General features: G+C 41.0%; 1 protein-coding gene across 17 annotated transcripts in view; it reads right to left on the bottom strand.

The window, feature by feature from the left end:
- LOC134548834 (zinc finger and BTB domain-containing protein 20) overlaps positions 1-14,897 on the bottom strand; it is a 472,135-nt gene that overhangs the window by 335,222 nt on the left and 122,016 nt on the right. The gene's annotated exons all lie outside the window — the stretch shown is intronic.

Raw genomic sequence — 14,897 nt, 5'->3', positions numbered from 1 at the left:
ATTACAGGAGCGCGGGAGCCAAATCATGTTTACCATCATCGGCGAGAAACTCAGTGCCCCCAACAGGCACTTACAGCAGCGTCTGTCTGTCCATCCGTCCTCTGGCTGCCTCCCCGAGGCAGAGCAAAGAAGAGATAGCATTCCTCATGTGGGACAGGGAAGTAAATTTTTTGATAGGATGGTCCTCAAAACTGCGGGGTACTCCCTGTACTGTCACTGGCCAGGTCATGTCCTCCTCTCCATTTCTGTGAGCCCATTCGTAGCCTCAACTCACCACCTCAAGCACCTGATGTCACCCACGGCTAAAAAACAATCTTCCATCTCCGTGCAGGGCAGGAGTCAACACTGCTCTTGTGCATATAGTCTGCTTCACCTCTCTGCAAGGACAGCGTGTCACAGAGAAAGCACTGGAACAGGTTCCCAGGGAGGCTGTGGATTGCCCAACTCTGTCAGGGTTCAAAGTCAGGTTGGATAAGGCCGTGAGCAGCCTCGTCTAATGGGAGGTGTCCCTGCCCTTGGCAGGTAAGGGATTACCTTTAAGGTCCATTCCAACCCCTTACCATTCTATGATTCTATGGCTTCAACAGTGTAACTCCTGTGATTCAACGAAAGGCAACACTGACAAATAACTTGGTATTAAAAGTCCTCTTCACTTGTGCTGGAAGTTATCCCTGTACACAAGAAAAATCTGGAACACCTCCCTACACACACATGAATTTCGACTGATCCAATTTAAAAAATTTATTTACAGGAATGCACAAAGATTCAGACACACTCTATAACAGAAATTGTGAAGTATGGAATCTATTGAGTAAATGTAATTATCAAGTGCCATGAATAAATAATACTGGGTCAACCCTCAACCATCTATTGCAATTATAACAAAGGAAGATCTGACCGTTTTGGTGGTATGAAACCTTCAGTTTTAGCTTGTTTGTTTAAATGCTACCTCATTTTGGTAGCTACAAGAAGCTAATTGCATCTGATGGCTGCTTCTCAGTCTGCACAAAACAAGCTCAACCATCATTTACTTCCTGATGAACAGGTGCTTCTCCAGTTTTGGTGAGGTTCAGTGCGAGGGTGGGCAGCTGGGAGACATGCAGTCACTTGAATCGCCACCTCTGGTTTGCTACGTCACACTGAAACCTGGTGGAAACTGACTTTTATCACATCCTCCCCTTCATTAAATGGGGGAAAATGAAAAAGAATGCATGTAAAAACTAACAACTGACTCTTTAATATTGATGAGGAGCTTAGCAGTACTGACATGGTACGTGTGCTTAGAAACACAAAGTTTGATTTTATTCTGCATCACTGCAACAGACCCTGCCTGGTCTCATCAGCAGAGGGACAACAAATGCAAAAGCCTGTGAAAGCTGAGATTTAATTTTAAGTTGAGGTCACTCCCACGTTAGGACAGTCAGGAGCATGGTAAAGAAGAGTCTTTCATTATGATTCCACCATGAGGAGGGCCCTGAGCATCATGAGGGATCCCATATCCAGGCAAAACTGGAGCCTGCCATAGCTTGTGGGCAGCACAGGGAAGCGTTACTCAGACAGGTGGTTAGAAGCACAAGCCACCACCTGCTCCTGGATCTCTTGTCGCTGTTTTCCCCAGCTGACTCTGGCCCTGGCTGCTTTCAGCTGGCCAAGGCAGCTGCCCCGTGCTGCTGGAGGGAGATGGCTGCAGGCTGCTCGCAGGAGAGGTGGGAGCAGCAGCTGTGCACCCCTTCCCCACCGCCTCCTGCACAGCCCTCTCGTCCCCAGAGACGGGGACCAGGCTGGGACCTGTTTGGATGCTCCAGTTTAGTCAAAACCCCTTGGCTGCAGCCCACACGATCTGCACAACCCCTGGTTTAAGCTGCAAACTGCAAACCCAGGAGAGCCTGAAGTAGACCCTGCAAGGCCGCCAGGAGCGATGGCTGTGCACGACTCCGGGCTGCAGGAAAGGGTGGGCAGAGCACACTCAGCCACGGGACCTGCCCCACGGATGTGTACAGCAGACTTCAGTCTCCAGAGCTGCCAATTCGGCACCAACACATAATTTGTACTAAATAACCTTTCAAGAATTCCAACACAAATAATGTAATAATAGCAATTAGACCCTTTACTAAGCATAGCTGTATCAGACACGCAGTCCAGTCATTTCACAGAAGGTAAAAAGCACTTGACAAAGGAATCTGCACCTTCACAGGCACTAGAGGTGTGCAGGTATATGTAATAATTGCATTCCTTGTGTATTAATGTTTGCATATAAGAAATGCATGCTGAGCTGGCATAACACCTCCTTCCTCAAATAATAACTAAGTTCCACACTGTGCCTGAAGTGCTCTTTATATAGTACACAGAAATGGGTTATGTAAAGATTAGAGCTGTGAGAGTTGTTCAAAACATAACTAAAAATCTAGCAATGAAATCCAATTCTAACTCGAGCTTTCCCAACACGAAAGTCAGGCCAGTTTTACAGAAAGATCTGTAAATTTTTTGATAGTTTTGACACTGAAATCATACCAATCTTATACCAATAAAGAGAAGGGAGAAGGAAAAAAAAAAAAGAAAAGGGTAAAGCAGCATGAAAAGAGGCTGGAGAAGAAAAAACACAAAACAGGAGCAGTAAGGCTTTTCCCCTTCTTCCCATGCCTTTCTTTCCCATGGTGAAAAGGGGAAAAACAGCCCCCAGCTTTCAGTGAGTGAATCTTGTTATAGTGGAGCCACGGTGCAATGTGTGGAGCTCAGGGTGTTCAGATGCTTTTGTACGTACGTGCAGCGTTACTAGGAGATGACTAGATTTGGTACCAGGATAATATTCCACCATTGTGTGGTGTTTTCCCCTCTGATGTTGCCTTTTCCCCAGTTTAAAAAAGAGAAACTAATAAAAAAGAAAATTAAAAAAGATACAATAATTGTTACTGCACACTCTAATGAATTATTGTGTTCAAGGTTCCTACAAAAAAAGTAATATTATACTCGGCTTATGTTTTAATTGATTTATTAATATTTTATCACAGGAATGTAATTTAAGCTCCTCATGATTTAGATCTCATAAACCTTTAGCATTTTGCAAATTCAAATTCCAATTTAAAGCCAGGGCGAGCAATTAACTTTTCTATCATCTTGTCAGGGGAGAAGGTTCGTGTTTAATTTGAGACAAAGTGACAGAAATATATATACACTGTATGTATTACCCCAATTTAATTTATGAGTCAGCACCATCCACCTTCCAAATGTGGATTTAATGGAATGGGAGGAGGGAGTGGGGGGAAGACCCCCTGCTATTGTATCACTTGCTGCAATATCTGCCCCAAATTCACAATGAAATACTGCCCCTGGCTTATTGAGATACAGGACTAGATTGATTACAGCTCTATTTTCAAGCCTTTTGTTTTAATTTCCATTCACTCATCACTTTCTCATATAAAGTATGTTCTCAAATGTCAATTAGCATTTCCCAGCCAGCAATGGGCAGTGGAAGGCACAGCAGGTACTCCCACTGCCTGTCCCAACTGTGCTGCTTCCCGCCCCCAACAGTGCCCCTAAAAGGCAGATCCCAGGCAAAGAAAGCTCCCCACGGGATTGACACAAGTTAATACCTGTGGGGCCAAACCCTGTGGTCCTCACTGCCGCACCAGTCACACTCAAGTCCGCGTGGTTCTCACTAGATTAAGGAGCAAACAGAATAACAAGTGGTGCTACTAAACTGTCCTTGCTACTCCTTCCCACTCAGAAGGACATTCCAAGCCCTTTATGTGTAAGGAAGGAAACCAGCCGTCTAAATTTGCATGGGCAAAATCTTCATGAACAAAACAAACAGTTGGTCAGCATTTGCATGTGCTGGTTTAATAAAGTAAGGGAAGGGCCATTCTATGGCTACCTGCCAGGGACTTCCCAGATCTGCTGTCCCCACAACACAGCTCAGCACTGCCCAGGAGTCAGCTCAGGAGCTGGAAAGGAGACTGAGAATATGGCCCACATATCACCTATTGCTCTTTGCTGTGTCCCTAAATGCTTACATAAAGCAAGCTGTTCTTCAGCTTTCCAAGGGAGGAGAGGCTTCACTGACACGTGAGAACTTTGCCATTACTGTCAGCAAGTCTGACAGCCCTATTGTATCCGAGGGAATTGTTTCAGAAAGGAGTCAGGGGCTCATTGCCAACACTTCTATACACAACCGAGCTGAATCTCAAGAACCACAAAATCTTGATGCAGCACACTCGGGCCCAGACAGTCCAAGATACTGAAATAATCAGGTCTTATTATAGTTTACAGAGCTGTCACACACACAGCTCTGTGATCCAGATCTATATCCAAGCCTCAGTAAATACAATTTTAAGTTGTAGTTCAACAAGCATGTGAGATGGAGCCACATCAGAAACATTCTTCCTCCTCATAAAATGAAAATTCTGGCCTTCATCTTCAAAACATTTGAAAATCAAAACTTCTTTGAAGTAAACAAAAAATCTCCACCAGTTTAAATTAAATATTTTGTTTTACTTATTCCAGCCCACTTCTCTGGAATTCTTAGTCATCTTTAGTATTATTTTCCTTCCTTAGAAATAGAAAAAGAATGCTATTGTATTGAAAAAAATCCCGATTCCTTTAAGCAAGCAAGAAAGCAAACAAACAAACAAAAAATGTATCTGTATATATGTACACAGATGAAAAGTTCATCCAAAGCTTTTCTCCATATCTTCCCATGCAGTCTTATTTTGCCTTATGGTAAAAATCTGCATAGCAGAAAATAGACTTGGGGTACAGCCACTGCACAAAATCCAAGCTGCAGAAGATCTGATATCCAGCCATATTTCAGTCTCAATACACACTGGACTTAAAGCCAAGCTTGAAAATCTTGTTTCATGCCTGATTCATTTATGAAGCTTCACTCTAATTCAAAGCCTTATCACTCTCTAAACTCAGGTAAAAAAAAGAGGTCTGCTGTCATGCATATTTTTAGACAAATTGTAACAGGGTCTTGCAATTTCCTTTGTTCTGTGGTGTCTGCACTGCTGTTAGACACCATCCCACACTGGCATCACTGCTGAGGTGTCCTAATACTTGTCTGAAAAATACTATTAACTGCATATCACAGGCATTTGAAGTGCGTAAGAAAACCATAAACTTAATTACACTGGAGTACTGGTGTGATCTCACATGAAATTTGAGCTTCTGTTATTAAAAATAGGGAGATTGCATTTACTTAATGCTTCTTACTGTAAACCAGTCAATTCTAAACTTTCAAGATTGTATAATCAGACAAAACAATACTGGGGGGGGAAGAGGCTGTCTGTGGAATTTACTAGCACAAACATTTCACATGTCAAGCAGCAAAAATTTGTTTATTCTGCTAAAAAGAATATTCCTTGAATTACTATTGTATATGAAATAGCATAGCTAGTCAGACTGCACAGCATAAAGTCTCAGACTAGAAAAATTTACAGGAAAGAGTGGTTGCCTTACCCCACCCCCCTAAATATCCAACACATTTTGCATTTCAATCAGCTTTTAAATTCTTACATTTTTTCTTAATGTTCTGTAGCCATTACATCTACTCATGACACTGGGAACATCTCCCTTTTCCATGAGTTATCTACTCCGAGGTCAAGAAGAATTTTGGTTTTGTCACTTCTTTTATCCAAGATTTCCCTGTCTTGAGCCTATGAAGTTTGTCTGGAATAAAAACAAACAATGAAGAACCCTTCTACTTCCAAAACCACAGCCATGAAAAAAGTGGCTAGTGCTTGAACTAGGATCACGACTCCATTGCACTTAGCAACACCCAGATTTTAGATAGGGAGCTGAACGATGCTCTTTGGAATGAATCACATCCAGAGACACTGACATCCCTATGGGTACCCTTGCACTTGCAGGTCTCCATTTAGAGGTAGTGGTAATGGCAGGGGTGGAGGGGGGAGGAATTAAATAACCTCCCAATCCTTCCCTAACCCTCAGAGTAGCAGAAGAGCTTTATTACACAATGCCATTAAACCACCTCTTTGCTTGGAGAAAAGTAAAACCACCCCCCTTCGTTTCTCTTCCAGTGCCCACCAATGCTACTCCCACCTCTTCACTCTCTGGGACTTTGATTAGGGAAGGTGTGTACAAAGCACAAAATGTTATCCAGGCAAAGGCTTGCCAAGCATGTCTACCTCACAGAAATCCAGAAGTTTCCAGAAGGTAAAAAACTTTTCTAGAAGAGTCTTCTGCTCATGACACGAACCTACCACGAGAACACAGCAGCTGGACTCTGAAGACAAGGATGCTGAATCTTACTTCTGAACATTACAATTTACACATTTAAATTAGGAAAAAAGTTTTATTTTTAGACGTTTTATCATCAAAGATCGCTCCCAAGGGTAATGGCTCTGGCAGAAGTGCCAAATCTTAGTCTGCACTGTCAGAGCTTTTACACAGCAATGTTTGCTGTTCACAATGCATTGCTTCAGACACGCAACTGACTTTGATTTAGGCATAAAAAATCTTGTGTTCCCCATTTTTTGAGAATTAAAGATGCCTAAGGTAGCAGAGGAAAAACAATTTTCACATTAATCTCACTCACACCTGCTCCTTCCAGCAAACAATGTGCAATCACTCCAGTTGGACAGGAACACTGCAGCTTGTAACACGCAAGGTAAAATTGTCTGTTGAGGAGCTCACTGCTGTAGTAGTGCCCCATCTAGAACCAAGTTAATCCAAGTTATATTCATTTGGAAAAGGCAGAAGAACCTTTAGGGTAGGCATGGGGGGAAGAAATAATCGCCTTCCAGTCTTCTTGAAAACCGACATTCAAAAATGAGGTTACCACGTAGTCTTACAAATCAATATGGTTTTGACTCACTCTCCCCCCACTACCAAATTACAAAAAACCCCAAAGACAACCCAGCATGACACCTTAAGAGATTAAAAACAGAAGAAGCAGAATAACCTGAGAGGCAGGAACACTCTTTTTGAAAGGGCACTCTTCAAAAAGTAGCTTCTGAAGCGCACCTAAACAATTCATACACTACTTTATTTAACGTTCCTTCTCATGTTTGCCCAGGTTCATGTCAAGGGTACTGCAACCGAAGGTGTTTCCACAGCAAACTTTCATGTCTGCTGCAATTTTCCCTTTCAAATTCAATACAGTAAAATGAAATGAAGCAAAATGAAACAATCTTTATATACCAGTTCAGCAAGCATTCCCTAGACCTCATTGTGCTGCATCTCTCATCAGCTCTCATTTACTCAGACAAGACAGAAAAGATTTGCAGTTCCTATTACATTTTCCCACCCTATTTCCCATTCTGTGTGCAATTTTTTTTTCTTCAAATAATACTGATTGTGTCAACTGGAGGGAAAAAAAGAAAAAGGAAGAAAGAAACAAGCACTCCTTGCATTCTCTCTGTAGTAATAAAATATGAAAAGAAAGAATTTGCAAGAAAACAGCTGAATTCCCAGTGCTTAGAAAACGGACCTGGCTACAGACAGACACATTCTACTCAGAGCAACATCTCCCACTAAACTGTCAAAGTGTCAGGAAGAGTTGTGTGCACTTTTGTCAGTGAAGAAATGTGGAACATAGTGCATTTCCTACCAACAGAAAGTCAAAATCCTGGAAATTGCAATTTCATAGGGAGAGGAAGGAAAAACAAACACACACACACACAAAAATAATAATTAAAAAAAAAAAATGCATACCAGAAAAATGATGCAGACCAGGATAGTATTGACTTCATTTTTGTCTTTAAAGGAAATCAAAAAGAACATTTTCAATGGTAGAAATAATGAAGAGTTAAAACAACTAAGTGAATTGGTAAGAGAAAGCAGAAATAGTAAAATACTAGCTTGCTTTGCAACCCACCTAAAGATGTCTGATTTTACAAGCAACTCAGTTCAAGCACATTTTTTGCTTTAAGCACATGCTCTCACTGTAATCTTGAGAATAAAAGCACCCTTTTGTTTTCTGCTATGTTCTGCCTCATATACTAAACAATTTCCAGTGTTTGCAGTACGTGAGGCAACTGGCCCTAAAGAACACAGCCTCTTACTAAAGAATCTCTATTCCACCACAGACCAGGTCCATCAGGTGTTTTATGAGAAGAGTGGTTCCCACCAAAACCAGCATGTGATCACATAAAGACTGGAAAAGCACAGGGAAGTTGAATTAAAGTTGCTCTGTCAACATCAGTTCTAGTGTTCACAGGTTTGACTTCAGGTAAATGAAATATTATTTCACTTAACTTCCCCCCCCCCCCCCCCCCCCCCCCGCCCCCCCATGCATTTAATTCCTTGAATTTCCAAACAGCCAAGTGAAAAAGAGCATCTGCTACACACCAGCATGTCAGTGCTTTGTGGCCATCAACAGTATGGCAACCTTCAGGACCACCAGACAGACTTTTGCCTTTTGAGGGGTTTCATTAAGAAGCTCATAATCACAGTAGGTCCTTCTTATTTTCATGGAACAGCAATTGTCAGGGTAGTGAGATGCACAAGCATAGAGCAGGAATAAAAAAATACCTCCTTGCCACAAAGGTAATTCAATTGATTTCATTCCAAACCATGAAGACACAAGAACTCTTAGATGTTATCAGAATATTTTTAGCATGGGCAAAACCAAATGTTTTCTTCTATTAGCAGATTTATAAACAGCCAACCTGAGGCAGAAGCAGCTCTTCCAAAACTTATGTTTAAAGTTACTAAACTAATAAAACTTGTTACATGTCAATAAAGCCTATATTCAAATGAGAGTGGTTTCCGTGATGGTAACTGCAAGGCAGAGAAACTTGTGCCTAATAAATGTAGGTAAGGTGCATGAGAGAGCAGAAAGGAAAGTGCAGGGCAAGCTGGAACATCCAAAACATGTAATTTTAACTTACACAAATGCAACAGAAGCATGGGTTCAAGGGAAATCCCACCTTATATGAGAAATGGTGACTGATCAACTTATATGGTGACTGATCAAGCTGAACTCTTCCTACACATACATTATATTCAGGCAGCTATGCTCATTCAGTTTAGTGGAAGAAAGTACCTGCATCATTCCCCATATCTTCTACACAATCCCACTGCCCTGGGGATTCAGATGCTAATAACAACAAGTGAGAAAGGGAGGGTTTTTTTCCAAGAAGGGAGAGAACTGTAAAACAGGAGATGTCTCAGCCAACAGGAATTTTGTCATCTGTAACAACCTCAGTCACTTCCTCCTGAGAGAAAATACACATCATCCTCATCACCACTGAATGAACTGACAGTGCAGTAGAGTTATTTGTTAATTAGATAAAAAGTTAAAGTAACTTGATCCTACCAGACAAATCCTATAAGGCTTTCCTTATGGACCTGAAGGTCCTGCTTTACTAAAGTTCCTGCCACCACAGCCTTCTCTTTCACTGGCAGCACGAAGACAAATTCACTACTTTGGAAGGAGCAGAAAAACAAACCACCCACTATTCACCCGGCAGTGTTCATAGGAGGCACTACCCTGACTGCACTCCCCGAATTGCACCGCTCCTGTAAATGTATACATTACAAACACACAGGTCTGGAATCTCCAGTCAACAACCAGCATTACAAACAACCACCAGAGAATGTATAAACATTTGTAGGAGCAAAAATACTCAGTCTGGCCGCACCACACACAGTGTTTATTTATCTCCCTTAAAGAAGATCAATGGAAGAAGACATTTGAAACAACTTTTTAAACAATGTGTCACTTTGTGTTAGTTTGTCACTGGGGCTTCTTCCAAGTACTGGTGTCACAGTAAGATATGAATATGTTTAGATAGTATTTTTGTTCCTTTACTACAGTCATGGCAGCTGGGCACGAAAGAACAGAGAGGAGAAGAGCTGCTAGTCTGATTGAGTTACTGATTTAACATTTACAGTCTTTGCAGCTCAAGAGAAAATTGCTGTGTATTTGTAACCTGAATGCAGGTCAGTAACTTTAAAAGGTCAGGCTGAACGTTTAAAGTCTTATTGTTATTAATTCTCTGTGAGGTTCCAGTTGTGTGAATGCCAATGAGCAGACTCAGCTCCTACTGGGCTGAGTAGCAGTTAGCCTGCACCTCTAAACACCAGGTCCCCAAGAAAATGGAAAAGGAGTTTGGAAGCGATGACTTTCTTTGCATGGATTTCCTTTTTGGGGTTTCCTCATTTGCTGCCAACTTATTAGCTTCATGTCAAGACAACTGCTTCTCCATCCACTTATTTCACTCTTTAGGAATACACAAACTATTTTGGTGCCATCTTGCACTAATTTACACAACATCACAAGATTTGGTGATGCTTCTTAATAATACAGCTCCCCATAGTACACAGGACTTCCATATCCGCTCTAGTTCAGAGGTATCATAGTCCTTTGCCTCACAAACCACCTCCACTGCGCTTGGTCTGTGCCACCAACCATAACTTTGCCATCAAGATAAACCAGGGCAAAGCAAGGTAATGCAACTTAGCAGGCTGACAAAGACAGCAGTAGGAGCAGAATGTGAGTTTTGCCTTTCTAGTTCCCCAATTCATCAGAAGGACAGCCAGATGTGAGATGGTGAAATTCAACAGAAGTTATGTCTCAGGTAGATTTATATTTCTAAGATGCAAATACTATGGTGTGGAGCTCATGTTATTGGCCTTTCAAGGGTCTTCTGACTCTACGGAAGCATTTAGATACTATAGGGAAATATCCACAGGAAAATGAAAACTTCTGAGTTTTGTTTTCTCAGGATTCGACTCCCACTTTAGAAGATGTAGATACTTAGAAAGCAAAGCATGCAGAGTCTCAGGACACTGGGGTCTGGTGTCTCACCCTCTCACTTAGGTTTATTGCCATGACATATTCCCCTCCTCCAGATCTAAGACACCAATACTAGAAATTTATAAGAACAGATGAACATCTGTGACCACATATTTGGTAGTAAACTTGTTTTAAGGATCAGTGTCTTGTGGAGTCACAAAGCCAAGAAGGCAATATTATTAATTTGCAGGCTTTGGTTTAAGCCATATATTTAGTGATGTTTTGCTTTACTTCCTACCCTAAATACACTTCAAAATTTGTCATGACTCCCCATAAGTTAGTACCTTCGATGCTTACTTTTTCAAGAAAAATTTCTCTTGCTTTGCTGGTGCGGCAACCTTCCAGTACTGCTGACCCTCTATGAAGCAGTCTTTCATTTTAATGACTTCAAAAATCTCTTAAGATCCCTTACCCAGGACTTTCAGGAGCAAGTAGCTTTCTGCTCTGGGAATGTCATCACCATTACTAACTGAAAAAAGCAATGCTTATGTATCCCACACCAACAGTGAAACACAATCAAATAAGGAATACTGGTTAGATATTAGACACTGAGCACAGTAAGAGTGAATCTGCTGTAATTGTTGGGAGAACAGAGACATAGCTTAGTGAAAACAGATCTTGTTTCACTGGAATACAAAATTCTAGTTTTTAATTTAGTGCTAAAGGGAAGCAAGAAACACAGTCTAACATAAGTTCCACTGATAAGGTACCCTGCATTCCTATAGCTTGTAAAGGCATTACACTAAAAGAAACACATTTTGTATGTGCATACAGGATCTCCAGCCATAATAACACATGAACTACTGCCATCCATGTTACACTATCACCATCCCACTTAGCAGTGCTTAAAAAGTGACTCTGTTAGATTGACCAAACTCCCTTCATTTGTGATTTTTCTAGTTATGCACCCCGGCCTATTAAGTGGGCACACCTTGCACCCTTGCCATTAAAAAACCCCTGCAATACATTTGCCCAAATCAGTGCACTCCAACTCCTACAGAAATTATCCAACAGCATGAGCTGACTTGGAAAAAAAGTCTGCCTTGCTGTGAAAGAAGAATTACCCCACCAGAACTATCCCCCTCACAGCTCTCTTTTTCTTTTTTTTTATTTACTTTTTAATGGAAGCAGAAACCCCTATCATCTCACCTACTCCTCTTTTAATAAGGAATGACTGCCGTGACTACCCCCATCTAGAACCACCATTCACTGCCAGCACCTCTGCTCTCCTCGTGTGCTTAGAGAATAACTGATTAGCACTTTGCATAATTAACCTGATTAGCACTGTGCATAATCAAACTGATTAGCACTTTGCATAATTAAAAAGAAATAATAATAATAACAATAATAAGCAGTAGGTAATAGCAAAAGCTGCTAGTCCCAATGCCTGTTCGTTAGCTCTAGGATTAGTTTAGTGTGGCATATTTTATTTCTTAAAACTTTAAAGATGCACAAGCTCCTGAGAGGTACAGCTTTAAAAATTCTCATTTGCTATCAAGATCACTAGTGAAAAAAATTATTTGTTCCACTATTAAAACTTAGGATTTCTTGTGCCTCCCACTGCTGAAGCTGAAGACATCAACAGGATGGATGCCTGGTCTGATGCACCAGGGGTTTGGTTCCCATATCTGTCTAGAGTACTGCTACTGGATTCATCAGCACAGGATACAGAAGTCTCACATCTTTTAATGCATATATATGTTTTCAATGTACTTCAAGAGTAGGAAAGCGCTATTTATTGTTATTGCTGAGACGGATAAGGTAGCAAGATGCATATCCTCAAAAGTAGGTAGGCAGTGAATTCTCTCCTGCCCTGAACAATTATTCCAGACCACAGGAAGCATGGTAAGGAATATGGAATTAATCAGATCCCTGCCCCTAAGCCTCCATCACTTCTCCCCCATTTGAGTATCACTCATCTACATGTATTTTTTGCAACCTGATCAAGAATATGAGAGACAGAAGGTATTTTGTTTGCTAGCCTGTCCCACGTCCAGTGTAAATCCCCCCATTAGGATTTCAGGATTAACCACCACCTCCCAAAATCTGAAGAATGTGCATAACTACACCTACCTAGATTGCAAACTCTGTGTAGACATCCATGTTAAGTGCCTGCATCACTAATGACTCAGTTTTCCTGGACATTCAATGCCAGGCAGTCTAGAAGAATGGTGAGTCAATAAACCATCAACATTTTCTGCCTGCTAACGTGGCCTCATCCCTCCTCGTCACCAGTATTTCCCATGTTACTCCTCACTTTAACCTCATCTCTCTCTAGCATCCTTATATTACAGCTCAGATTTCCTTTGCATTCCTCACAACCTTCACATATTCTATAATGCCTTCACGAGTACCTGAACTACTCACTGCCAAACCTCAACCACGCCCTTACAATCACCCTGCCTACATTTCCCCCTGGGTACCAGAGACGTTGGGGCTTCTCTGCTGACTGCTCGGCCAGGGTGGTTGGGACACTGGGCAGCTGGGGCTCAGCTTGTTCTGAGTGATCAGCCTGACTGCCCTTAAGCTGTCCACAAAGGAACACAGTGCCCAGAGTGCACACACCGCTCAGATGCAGAACACAGCACGCATAGAACTCTCCTCTCCTACAACTGTGGCAAAAATACTCCCACTCTGTCCAAGCTTCCCTCGTAAGATCTCTCTCATACAATAAGCCAATGAGAAATTGAGGGGTGGAAATGGCAATAAAAGATAATCTATTCATAATTGGTTGCAAATGAATTACCCATGCAGAGAGGTCTCTCCATCACCCCAAGCTAAAGAATCCATATGAACAACAAAGGGTGCAGAGCTAGTTACTCATTTCACAAGTTGTTTAGTTTCAGTAAAAAAGTGTTGCTGTAGAGATTTCTCAAGTCCAAATGTTCCTGGGGAAGGTAGTTCCAGTAATTCTGGGAAGAATGCCAATCCTTTGGCTTTATATGTAAATATTTAAACAACATTATTTATATATATATATATTTTATACACATATACATATATGTCTTTAGACTTCCAGACTTGCAAAACTGCAACAGAAAAAATAGGCAAGTTGACATACAGCTATTGCCTCTGCCTGAAACCATGCTGACCCTCAGAAATAAAATACAAAAAGAACTTCGTATCACTTTTGTATACTGATCCACTCAAACAGAAGTGCTGAAAGAGCAAGAGCAGAAATTGAAAAGGTAGAGAAAGAGAAGTCTCAAATTTTATCTCCTTAGAAGTGGCAAGAAAATGGGGTTTGTCTATTTTAAATCTTTCAGAACCTAGACGAATACAAGTGCTCCATCCATGGGTGTGGAATCTCCAGTTTTGGATGACACAAAGCTTCACATTCTAAGCATTTTAGTGGTGTGACACCTGACAGTAAAGCTGCAACTTCATGTTTAGAAAGGTCACTGCTGTTTCAGGCTTAAATCAGGTCCATACCTCAAAAGGGGTAACTTGGCAGAAAATGCAAGTGAAAGAATGGAAGTGCATCTGGCACTGAGATCTGGTGAATAAATAAAATGAGAAAAAAAATAAAGCTTTAAAATTGTTGAGGAGAGGGTTGATAAAATGGAGGAAGATGATTTAGTGAGAAAAGGTATCCAGTCAGAGCACACAATGAATAAATCAATCTATGAAAATAAAATTTACCACATGAATCCTACCTCTATCTACTCAGCAGAAAACACACCCTTGTACAAGGTACATGTGTGTAAATTCATAGCTACATGATTTAAAGAAATAAAATACTTATGAATACAATACTTACATGTCAGTATGTATAGCACAGTCACTGAGTTTTAGGAACACAGAAGTGCACATACATAAAAAACCACACAAAAAATAGGACCAGGAGTAGGGGAAGCCTTTTAGAAAATATTTTAATGGCTTTATAAAAAGCCTTCACCCAAAGTTTGAGGGGCTTTTGCAATCTTACATTTTTCTATTGCAAAATACACCTGCTTTCTTCTCTTTTTTCCCCTAAACTAAATATTTCTTCCATCTAATGACTCTCTTTATTAGACAGCATCTAATTTGCATACATTTACATACAATTTAACTGCTAGCTTGTGAGAACAAAGAAATGGCTCTGTATTGCACTGAAGGACAATACTCAGAAAGGAAGGTATAAAAACCAGCTAGCTCA

Source organism: Prinia subflava, chromosome 3 (assembly GCF_021018805.1).
Source record: "Prinia subflava isolate CZ2003 ecotype Zambia chromosome 3, Cam_Psub_1.2, whole genome shotgun sequence".
Classification (NCBI taxonomy): Eukaryota; Metazoa; Chordata; class Aves; order Passeriformes; family Cisticolidae; genus Prinia; species Prinia subflava.
Note: the sequence above shows the minus strand (reverse complement) of the source record. Positions and strands in the feature narration are given on the sequence as shown.